We start from the raw sequence: 12,125 nt of genomic DNA on the forward strand, positions 1-12,125 counted from the left end.
TATTAGTCAGGCCCCTTGGATGGCCTGGCGGGTATATATGCACTAGTTCATTGTGTGCTTTTTGTTATTAATTTCCAAGCTATAAATTTTGCTTTGCCACATTTCTAAAGGCCAATCCCCAACTAAAACTACTCACTTGTACTTGGGCCGTGGCTGAGGAGCAGGGCAGGGGGAATGGGGAATGGGGAATGGTTTGGGATGGGACTCACCTTTTCCACGCTCGAACAGCTTTCGGTTTTTGTCTGCGGTATTTTGTTATTCTGGCCGATCCAGCAGCTCCGCCTTCCATCTGCTGCATCTTTTGTTTATGCCTCACAATGGCCTGCCGCAGGTTTTTACTGCCTTCCATTGTGTTTCAGCCCTGTGTGTGTTTGATTCCCATACCCATTGGTGGGGCATGATGGGCTTGAGGCGGTTTAAGTATCAGTTAAGAAGAGATCAAAGTTCTAGGGAGTATGGTTTTTAAAAAGGTGCCCAAAAGTATGCTACTATCTAAGCTGAGTATTTATTTTTGTGGCATACTTTTAAACACCTATTAAATAATGTTACTTCTAGCGAATTCCATACTCGACTCTACCAATAAGTGCCATCTGAAAAAATACCTTTAAGTAAGTACTGGGTACTCAGGTGTCGTAACGCCTCACCATACAGCTCTTACTGGCTTCTTCTGTTTTTTGTATTTCTGTTGTCTTCTCCTTGGCTGCCTGCCCGCCTATAAAATGCAATGGAATTTCATATTGTGCGAGTATATATCGGCATCAACATAATGCTCTCGGATAATATTCCCTGGCATTTTTGCGCTGCGGCACGTAAAAAATGCAGGCTGTACACACACAAACACGGCGTTACATGCCTGTGCGTTTGATGTTTAATCAATTGAAAATGCGAGTGTGTGCCATTGATGGTCCACCAGATCCCACCCCCTCCTCCGCCCCCTGACTTCCCGAAAACTTGGCGCCTCACTTGTCTGCCTGGCGGCCTGCATAATACTGGTGGCATGACCTGAGCCAGGGTCGGATTTCCAACCTGACTTCCGCATCGCCCCGCCGGCTGTTTGCCGAGCAAACTGCAAGCAGCAACTGCAGTCGGGTCTTAAGACGCGCTCTCTAGAAAAACATTAGCAAGATTGCAAGGTGCGTGTGCGGTGCCACGCCCAGTCGCCCAGTCCCCCAGCCATCCAGCCGCCCACTCCCACACCCACTTCCTTATTGAAAGGGAATTGAACGCTCGACTTGCAGGACGGCTTCCTTTCGCAGGATTCCCCTTTGCTGCTTGCCGCCTGAATGGCACAAAGAGGAATAAAAATTACAATATCGCCGCTGCCGCCGACGATGCAATGGAAATGGAAGGCAAACAACAGGCACAACTACAACCACACGCATGCACTGAGAAAAAACTATATTTCGAAGATATTTATAAATCCTCTAGGAAGGTAAATTGGATCATGAAAGCATTCTTCTTTATTTTCAAAGAACAATTCCAGCACATTATGAAGACTTGTAACTTAATACAAAGAACAATTCCAGCACATTATGAAGACTTGTATTAAGTTCATCAGTTGAACTTTTAAAGTCATTTAAGGTGTCTAAAAGTATGCAACAATCTATTTCAAGCTCGACTATCCTTCATTCACTGCATACTTTAAGACGCCTAGAACTAAATTTAAAAAGTATTCGTATGGCTCCTCCTAAATTCTTTAAAAATTTCAAACGAACACACGTCTTATTTTTTTGAGGCTAACAATAATTAGCTTTTTTCCACAGAACTACATTCATTAAAAAGTCGAAGATTGCAATATATTTGCCATATTTTGAAGTATGTCCTTTAAAGACTCGATATTTTTCATCCAACTCCTCAGTTCTTCGCCCAGTGCACATACACACAAAGGAAAGCGCAGAGCCTTAAGCTGCCTATGGAGGCATTCATGCGTTTGTGTGCGAGCGCGTGAGTGTGTGCGTGGGAGAGTGTTTCTTGTATTGAAACTTCCTTTAATGGCTTCCGGTTATCATTATTGGCACAAGGCATTGTCCGTCCCTCTCCTGCGGCTGCGTGTCTATAAAGATTAAACGCATTGTTCTCTGTTGATTCTTTTCGTTATGCGAAGAAATTAATATTCGCAATCCATTATCGTTTCTAACAGCGCACATACGAGCTACCCCACAAAGGAGCATATTTAATAACCCTAATGGGCGGCTTAAAGCCTTAAAGCGACCGGCGACCTTTGCCCAGTGGCCCACTGCCCCTTGGTGCATAATCAATCAATCGAACTCTTTAAGCTGCTAACTAATATGCAGCAGAGCACCCGAGCTGGGCAATATCTTAAAGTGTCCTTGCCCGGCGCACAGATACACACATTGATAGATGGGCGGACCCAGTACGTCAGCGTCATTCGCCCCGGCTAATGATGACAAATTTTTTATGGGCATTATGAGCGGCAGTGACTTAAAGCGTGTGGGAATGGCTGGAGACACTGGGGGAAATGAGGGGGTACAGTTTGCTTTGCTTTTATCTTCCAAAGAAGATAAATATTAAGTATGACCAAATTTCATAGCTGCTAACTATTTAGTGTGACCAAATGCGTCGCATATTTTGAAAACCTTTAAGGCGAAGAACATCCTCAACAGTTGAATTTTTGTGAATGCCTACATATGTTACTAAATATATTTATTTTTTTTAAATTGAGCTATATATTAATTTAAGAAATACATTTCTTAATCATTGTTAAATATCTTTCTCAATATAATAACATGGTTGATAAATGTTTATTAAACAAGTAAATACTCCAAGCGTGAATTTAAGGATGTGAGTGCAGAATAGTTGATACAGTCGAGCTGAATAGTTACACTTATTGACTGATGTTGATGACCAAATGTAGAGCTATTTTCTCGCTGTGTAGACTTAGGACTGGGTGGTGTAGTCTGTTGTCTGCTGCCTGTTTCGGTATCCGTTCTGCTTCCCCCGTTGGCCAACCCTTGGTCAGCCCGGGCTCTTTATTAATTTGACAGCATCAACAGGAGCTGGCTGACTTGGCACGCTAATGATTGAAATGAACTCCGGTCTCGGGACTCCGGACACTCCGCTCCGGGAAAAGCCAGTGTTACGCCTACCGTCTAACCGGCAGCAGCTTGATTGATGGTTAACACTCACTGGACGCCGGGAGAGTCGCTACAAGGACGTCAGATTAAATGCTGTAGGTGTGTCATAACTTTTTTCTGCGCCTGGCATTCCCCGCCCACTCGCCTCCCCCTTCCCTTTTGCCATTGTGCCCCATTGCTCCTTTGTTTGGGCGCCATTCGGGCACTTGTCATCCATCCACTGGCACAATCGCCGCACCCAGACGCTAAGTATGCAAAGGAAAGCGGCTCAAAGGGCCTCCGAATGGGGAATCCAAAAATATATCTGCCTTGTCACAGGCGAGTGGGAGATACAAAAATAAACCGCCATTGGTCATGTTTGAAAGCAAATAAGGCCAATTAACAAATGCAAATACGCAGCATATTTTGCACTTTTTTATGAATGGCAACAGGCACGCGTTTAAATGAATCAGCTAAACGACATGTGGGGACAGTTTAAATTAAGCTGAGTGAGTTGCGGGCGGCGATAAGATCAGGCACTTTAATATTAAACGAGGAGTACAAACAAAAGCAAAACTAGTTTATTGAAATTAATGATAGGATCTTGAAATTTAAAAGATACTCATTTAAAATAATTGTAATTTCTGTTATCCATGGGCTGTAGACGAACTATTTGCTAAGTATTGAAATATTAAATGATAACACCAAGTTTTTCACAAAAATTCACCTATTGTCAAATATTGAAACTTCGAAAATATACCAAATTGCGTTGAATGTATTTAAATAGCAACTTCTAATATCCATTGCATTTGTCAGTCTACATTTAGATATTCACTGTTCCGAAACAAATTTATTTTTATTTTGTACTTCTCTGTTTCCTTCTTATTTTGAGTGCTAAATAACTTTTCCTTTGAAAATATTTGTAATTTCTGTTTAATGATTACCCAAAGTTCTTTAAGAAAGCGCACATTTCGTCAAATTAATGTATTCAAGTACCAACTCCTATATTTTCATTACAGTTTTCAGACTACATTTTGATATTCACGGCTCTGAAATAAATTATTTATATGCTTTACTTATTATTGAATTCGAAATAATTTCTTCAAACTCTTTGGGAGTGTAACGAAATGTATTAAATATATAAATGCCGCCCTCTCCTAATGACATACATTCCGAAATCCCATTTCCTATGAACTTACATTTTACAATTATATAGTTTCATCCTAGCCTTTGTAAACCTAAGATTAGCAGAGGCCCCCGCAAACTATCCCCTTCGTACTATCTTATCAGGTGAGTCAGGAAATGATGGATGTCATATTTTTGCATTTTGTGTAGGAGGTCGAAAGAAGAAAGCTGGCCCCAAAAGTTCTCATTCTCACTCATTAAAGGTCCAAAATCTCAGGCGATTGTAGGCCACAAAATGTGCTCGTTGAATTTCCCACTCAGACCGAGCAAAGAGAAAATATCCCACAGGGACAAGAGAGAGGCAGGACCAAATGAGAGGAATGGGCCAGGAGAGACACTCAGCGAGCGGAAATTCCCTTTCCAGTCTGCCAACTAAGCGGGGAAATTTTCTCTTAAGACCGGGGGGATATTTCCGCTGAATGGAAGTATAAGAGTGGCAGGCGGAAACTCACTCGCAACGGAAGAGAGACTTGGGTGGGAAATTTATCCTCAGGGGTTCGAAAATGGGCTAGTGGATTTAAAGAAATTCTATATAAAATTCACTTGTTGCCAGCGAGCGAAGATAAAGGCATTATCCGGTTAAACAAGGGATTGAAATCTCAGTCTAAGCCTTGGAAATGTTTAATTTACATTGCCCCGCCCCCTTCCGGCCGCCCTCAATCAGGCACATCGGTGGGCAGTGGGCAGTGGGCCCAGCGGAAACGGAAAAAATGAGATTTATGACGTGCACAATGGCGGGCTGAGAGCAAGTCCGGTGGCCAGGTGGAAGGGATGGGGGGGTTTGGGGGAAGCACTTATGAATAAAAGTATGTGTGTACATTGTACATGCCATAAATGCTGGGTGAATTATTAAAATAAAAGTGAAGCGGAAACGTAACAAAGGTTCGGCGGCGGCATTTATGACAGGAAAACGCGAAACGCAACACAAAGAGATTGCCGTGGCACGCATCTAAAACGAGATATGCCACGCCGGAAATAAGCGCCCATACAGCAGCCCCACCCACACACTCACGCAGGGCGCTGCTCACACACACTAGCACGCCGTGATGTTTACGCACTGCCGAATCAAGATCCCCCATAAGTAGGCTTCATTTGCCGAGCAACTGCTGCCCCGAAAGTCGACGAAAAATCGCTCGAGAAAACCTCTTGGATACCCTCTAATCTACAAGATGTACTCTGGGCTTTTAGTATACTGTGAACTTTATAATAAAGCTATGATTTATCTTGCTTATGAAAAATTACAAAGATTAAATTTGATTAAAATATATTTTTACAACTTAGAATGAAATAAAATGTAAATGAAATAACTAATTAAACTTAACTATTAATTAAGCTTTTATTAAATAAATAAAACTAGTTAAATAATATGAAACCTAGCTTATGTAAGTCAGTTATACTTTCATTTTCAATTAAATGTTGCAGGAAAGTTAATTTTATTACGAATTACAAGAATGATGATTTCGCTTGAGATCAGATACTTACTAAATAATTCATTCCCAAGGCAAACCATAAGTTAGATATCTTACTTATCTATTTTATGCTTTTCAATCATATGTGTAAGCAATACTTACATATTTAAATACCACTTTTTGTTAATGTAAGGCAATAAAAATGTTATATTAAGTGATGTAAAAAAGGTTAATAAAATGTTCAAGTACGTAAATGAAAAGTAACCAATAAACTTTAAGTTTATTACTGAAGTTATTAGGTTTATCCAAAGTTGATATATAAAATACTTTCAGTGAGCACCAGAATGATGGTTACGCTTGAGATCAGATACTTAGTAAGTATATAAGTATTCCGCATAATTCATTCCCAAGACAAACCATTAGTGTGAACTGACCGGAATCTTCGGGAAAAAAGAGTGTGGGGCAGGGGCAGGATTACTAGTCGAACTAAATACAAATGTATGCATGTAAACAAGCGCCCACTTAGGCAACCTGCCACGCCCCCGCCCACCGGCCCCTCCCAATCAGCCAGCCCCGCCCCCTGCGCCTGTGTATTAATGTTCATTGAAGCGATCAAAATCAAGTCGACTACGGCTAATGCTACGCACATTTCTGGCTTTTTTTATTATTCCTTATTCCTGGCCCGATCCAGCCGTTGATGGCCCAAACTGCCTGTGCGAACTTTCGCTTGTTATTTGCAATTTGCCTCGACAACAATAACAACGGCGAAAACAGGAACAAGGACAACAAGCGAGTCCTGGAGGAAAGAGGAAGCTTTTGATTTTATATGTGAGCAGGCATTTCTGTTTGTTTTCGCCACTCGCTCTCGTTTTTCGTCTTCGACGCTTGGCTTTCGTTTTTTAAGGTCGTTTACAGCAAACATTTCGTTTGCCCAGCGGAAGGGGGGGTGGGGGAGTGGGTGGGGTGGGGCGGCCTCGAAATGTATGTTATTATTATGGGGCATGTTGTTAACTACCCATACGCAAAACGCACTTTTTCCCTTGCTTTCCTTCGCGGGCCGGAGCATAAAACGGATTTGTGAAATCGCTTGGAAAAAATATAATCAAAATTGTTTTCAAATGACTTACAATTGCTAGGGAAGGTGCACTAGGAGAAAAGAGGTACCCAGTTCCAGACTGACAAAATTTGTGAGTCTAAGAAGGAAAAAAGGCTTTTAGAGGATTTGAATCGGTTCAAAAAATAAGTAATATTACATTGTGGAAACCAAAATCTTGGAACCCATCTTCAAACCTCATTCTATTAAAATGCAGGTTGACTTTATAAGAAATATTATTATATTAAAACAATAAATTAATTAAATGGAACCATTTTTATAATCACATTCGGTTGAACTAGAAATTTAGGCTAAATCGACATTCCTATAATAAAACCAATATTAAAGAATTTCCTTAGTATGCTGGACAGTTTTTCGGGCAGTGCTGGTGTGGGCGGTTCCGGCCTAGAAGTCGGGCAAACATAGAATCCGGGAATGTAATTATGCGTCTGGGTCTGGGGTGTCAACTGTCAGCCAATCGCCGTAACTTAAGCCACGCATTTGCCGCTGACAACTGGAAAAATTGCCGTTTTTATGGGCCACTCCATTGGGAGATTGGTGGCCAGTTGGCTGACCCAAGGAATGTGCCCAGCCCCCACTCCTGGTACTCCCTGTTTTTGGTATGCGTCGAGTTAATAGCAAGGGCCATTGTTAGGACAGAGTCCATTGGCAATTACTTTGCGGTCCATTATTCGCCCTAAGGCACTGCGAGTTCTGGGTAAATCGAGGAAAGTGCGAAACTCACTTTTGGGATCATTAAAGTTCGTTAGGCGAGAGTTGATGAAAATTCCTTATATGATAGGTTTTGTATGCGCTTATGGCAAGAGGCTTAGCTTCCAAATCTTCTTATATCATTTCTTTGTAAACTTAAACCGTTTAGGTCCATAAATGCATTTGAAAACAAGTCAAATATAATGATATAGGGAATAACTTATAACAAATACATTCCAGATCTTTCGTCTAGCTTAGATTGCTTGTTTTTTGGCTAGCCCATATAAAATCTTCACGAAATAAGCAGCGTGCACGCAGCCATTAAAGTATCTTTGTATCTAGCTTGCGTTCGATGTCAGTTCCAATATTTTATGATGACCACCATTGAACCCTCCATGAGGAGCACATAAATTCGCCAAAACGCAGCCAATGTATCGCTCCTTCAGAGCGCGAGAAAGCGCCCAACAATGCAGCAAAATGTTGTAGAAAAATGCCATGCTCAGATGTCCTCATTCCAAGCCCCCCCTCCAGAAACCCCCTTTTGCGGCGGAGAAGACAAAAAACTACGTACACATCATCATTGTCAATTGCCGGATGTGGGGTGGGTCCTGAGAAAGGACGAGGAAAGGGGGGAAAATGGGGGGAAAACTGGGAAAATCGCGGCGAGGAGCGGGAAAAGCAAGCAAGGCGAGCAATCGCTGCCGCTGTATTCATTGTTGCCACGTAATTGCATTTCGCTATCGCAGATATTTATAGCTCCACTCGGTCAAGAGCAGCAGTTGGTAGTGGCCAATGCTTTGGCAGCAACAGATTTTCCCAGCAAATGCGGTCAACCGCAAAAGCGCAGCGGCAAAGTCGTTACAAGGATAAGGGCGTTAGAGCGCGCTGCTTGTTGTTGCTGCCGCCGGCATTAGTCCTTCCCAGGACTATGCATTCCGGCGTTCGGCACACTGGCGTCCTGCAAATAAAAATAAGCAATGTCTGGGCCCGATTCGCGGCGCCGTTGTCATGGAGCGTATTGAACACCGAACGGCGAGCGTGGCCATTGTCATTGCATTTGCAGAGTTGCAGAGTCGCAGAGGCAAATGGAAAACCGGGCACTGCACTGCGAGAAAAGGGGCCCACGTAAAAATACTTTGAAAAAATGTACACTACTTTTGGGAAAATGTGTCTATTTTATTTACCAGCAATTAATTAGGTGCCTTTTAAAAATTTGTTTATGCTCTATAAAAATTACAAAATAGTATGGATAAACCTACTTTTATAAAACTACACAATAACATTTATTTTAATCAAATATATTCTGCTTGCTTAATTTATATACGGGGTCACGCGTAAATCACTATGGCTTTAATGTTTTAAATATAAATTGTAAGTTCCTAAGAGTATGCAACAATATATCAAGCTAAGAAGTTCAATAAATTAATTGAAGAAGTTGACTATCTTTTAAAGGCAGAACTTCTGTATACACTTAAAATGACAACTTAGAGTGATTTTAAAGCTCTTCTTTTTTGTGTGGCACCCCCACAATAATACTAATTTATATGTTTTTTTTTTTTAAATTGCAGTATAAGTTTTTATTAAGCGCTCTCTAAAAGTAGGTGTATTTTCTCGAGTATTCGCATTTAACGCATAGGTATTGCTTTAATTTCTTACTTTAATCGTAAAATACTGAAATCGAAACTTAATTGAGTATACCACATATTCCAATTACAACTGAAGCTTGGATTGAATGCCAACGTAGATTTAGTATATACAAGGAAGGTTGAATTTCACAATTTGATTTTCTTACATATCCATCGATTTTTTCTTCTTTAAACAAAAATCAAAACAAAGAAAATAATAATGGAACTACAAGATAAAATAGTGCAGTAAAAGAAACATACATTTTGAACAACCGTCAAGGTAAACGTAATTCAACAAAGAACTTTGAGCAACAACAAATAATAAAATAGGTCTAAAGCTAAATCAATTATCATTTTACTAAAAGTTAACTATAAATACGCTTTTGGTACGATCGTTATTTAAGAAGAAGGTAAGCTTTTGTGAGGAAAAGATGGCTCAATTTTTGAGAAAACCTTTGAAACATTGGGATTATGAGAAACCCAGGTAATTTTCGGTAGAATTAAATCATATTTATAATAAATCATTATACGACATGGTATCTAAACCCCTCGTCTCAATTTTGTGACATTTTTGCCGCAGTGGATTAAAGGCACATGCAAGATGCAAGTATACCATTTTTGCAGCTGCTGGGCTGCCACTTATTCGGAAAAGTACTTGGCGACTGGGCGGCATTAGTGGCCCGCTTAACAATGGCCACTGGAAGCCAATTTTTATTGAATCAAGCGGGCCTGGCTGTGATGACCAATGAATAAGATGGCCAGGCTCGGACAGTCGAGCCTGCAAGGAGTGCGATAAGCTTTTCTGGAGGCGGAAAAGAGAGCAGGAAAAAGGGAAAGTCTGGGAAAAATGATAAAGACATTGCAACCTCCCAAGAATTGACAAGATCTTAATAACAGCCAGATGGAAATTGTAACAAGGATATAAAAATAAATACTGTTAAAATTTGTGTATGCTAGGACTATAAAGAAATAAATAGTTCAAGAAAATATCCATGTTTTTTATCTGCAACAAGTATAGATAGTCATAGTTTTAAAGATAATTTTTAGAAATAAGTAATGGTGAAGCTTTTTTAATTTTTCTCATAAATACCATGTTTTTCAGTTCTTTGCGGTCAACATTGATTGACTTCAGAATGGCTTTGCCATGCTTTTCATATGCATAACCATCATTCGAACTGCACTTAATTTGATTGCCCTGCCCGACATTCTGCTGCACGCGCTGTTTATTCTCGAGACCGTATTGTGCTTTCCATTCGGCGCCTTTGATGTTGAGCTGGGAAAATGTTTGAAATGAAAATGTGACCTCTAGCCTGTCGGTTTGTTGCTGTGTTGTTTGTTGGCTTGTTGGCCACCGCAAGCGACGATTGGCGTATAAATTTGGCACACACCACACCCCAACTGACGCACACACATGTATGTAAATGTTATTGCAAGCATAATTTTCTTTGCTGCCATTGCCGTGTATTGCCGTTGATGTTGCTGTTGCTCTGTTGTTGCAGTTGCCGTTGCCGTTGCTGTTGCAGTTTTTGCACGTTATACGAGCCATTTGCAGCAGCAACTACAAGCGACTGCAATGCGGCAGTTGTTGTTGCCGCACCGGAGGCCCAAAGTCGGTGTCGGAGTTGGAGTAATTGCCATCACGTCGCTGGCCAGGAAGAGCCGGTCTAGAAACGGCAAGACGGCCAAGGATCGGGGCAACAATGAATCCCATCTTGCAGAGCAGAAAAAAAAGCTGTTTAAAAACCCTATTCCTTAGAAAACTTTAATCAAATCGATTTATTTCTCACTTTTAATAAGATAATATTCATGTATTAATACAGAGAAAATACATATTTCAACTATTTTAAAACGATACATTGATTATAGATCAAATGTTACTTATTCTACGTTTTAAACCTTTTCAATTTACTTTAATTTCATATTCATGGCCACAAAAATATCTAGCACTTTAGAAACATTTTAGCAAATATTAAAGAGATTTTTGCCATTGTAGTATTCTTATTGAATTGACCTGAATTTAGAAGTTGGCCTTTATTTTTTCTCTGTGAGAGGTATACCTAGCTAAAGAAATATTCTAAAAATAACAATGCATAATTTACGTCTGGCCGAGTCCACAACTAATGTAGCAGCAGCTGGCAATGGGAAAAATGCAACTGCCATCTGCCTAAATAATAAATAAAAAGGATATGCGAGTGTTGGCCATGTTGTTGCTGCTGAAGGCCATTGGCTGTTGCTGGAGTTGCTGCTGTTGTAGTTGCCAATGCCATTGTCATTAGCCGTTGGGCAAATAATTTACTTTACCACATTTACTTCGATAACTAACCATTGTGTTTTTGGTACTGCTGCTGCTGCTGTTGCCGTAGTCCATTGTTGCTGTTGTTTTTGGTTCAGGCGCCCGGCCGCCATTGCGACCACACTCTCACACACACAAATACAGAGAGAGAAAAGTATATAACTTAAGCGTAATATTAAGTTGTAGTACACTTTTTAAAGAGTTTCAATATGATACATTTTGAAGCTGATATATGATGCATTTTAAAGTTGATATATGATATATATTTAATGATTGAGTGGCCAAAACGTATAGATCCCCCGTTGGGATATATCACATTTTATATGCAAAGGCAGCTCTTGTTTCTCACTGTGTACTTATTGATAGCCAGGCGGAGCGCGCTGGGCTGGTTTTTGGGTGGTGTGGGATTTGCTGGTGGTGGCTGTGTGTTCCACTTATTGATTTCAATTAACATGCAACAGCATGTCTTCCCGTTGCAGCATGCAACATCCCCTTTTGTTGCAGCCGCTTTTCAATCTTTTCATAGGCTAATGTTACACTTGTGCGTCGTTAGAGCTTGCCCTCTGACCCGCCCCGCCCCCACGCGTCCTTTGTGTGCATCGCCTGCATTGTTGTTGCCAGGAGCCTGCTGCTCCGAACCGAGTCTCCAATAATTATCAATTTTGTGTGAGTTTGTATATTTTGTAGGGCTTTGTTTATTTACTTGTTTTTTGGTTTAAGGCATTTTGCTGCTAT

This window comes from Drosophila suzukii, chromosome 3 (assembly GCF_043229965.1).
Source record: "Drosophila suzukii chromosome 3, CBGP_Dsuzu_IsoJpt1.0, whole genome shotgun sequence".
Taxonomy (NCBI): Eukaryota; Metazoa; Arthropoda; class Insecta; order Diptera; family Drosophilidae; genus Drosophila; species Drosophila suzukii.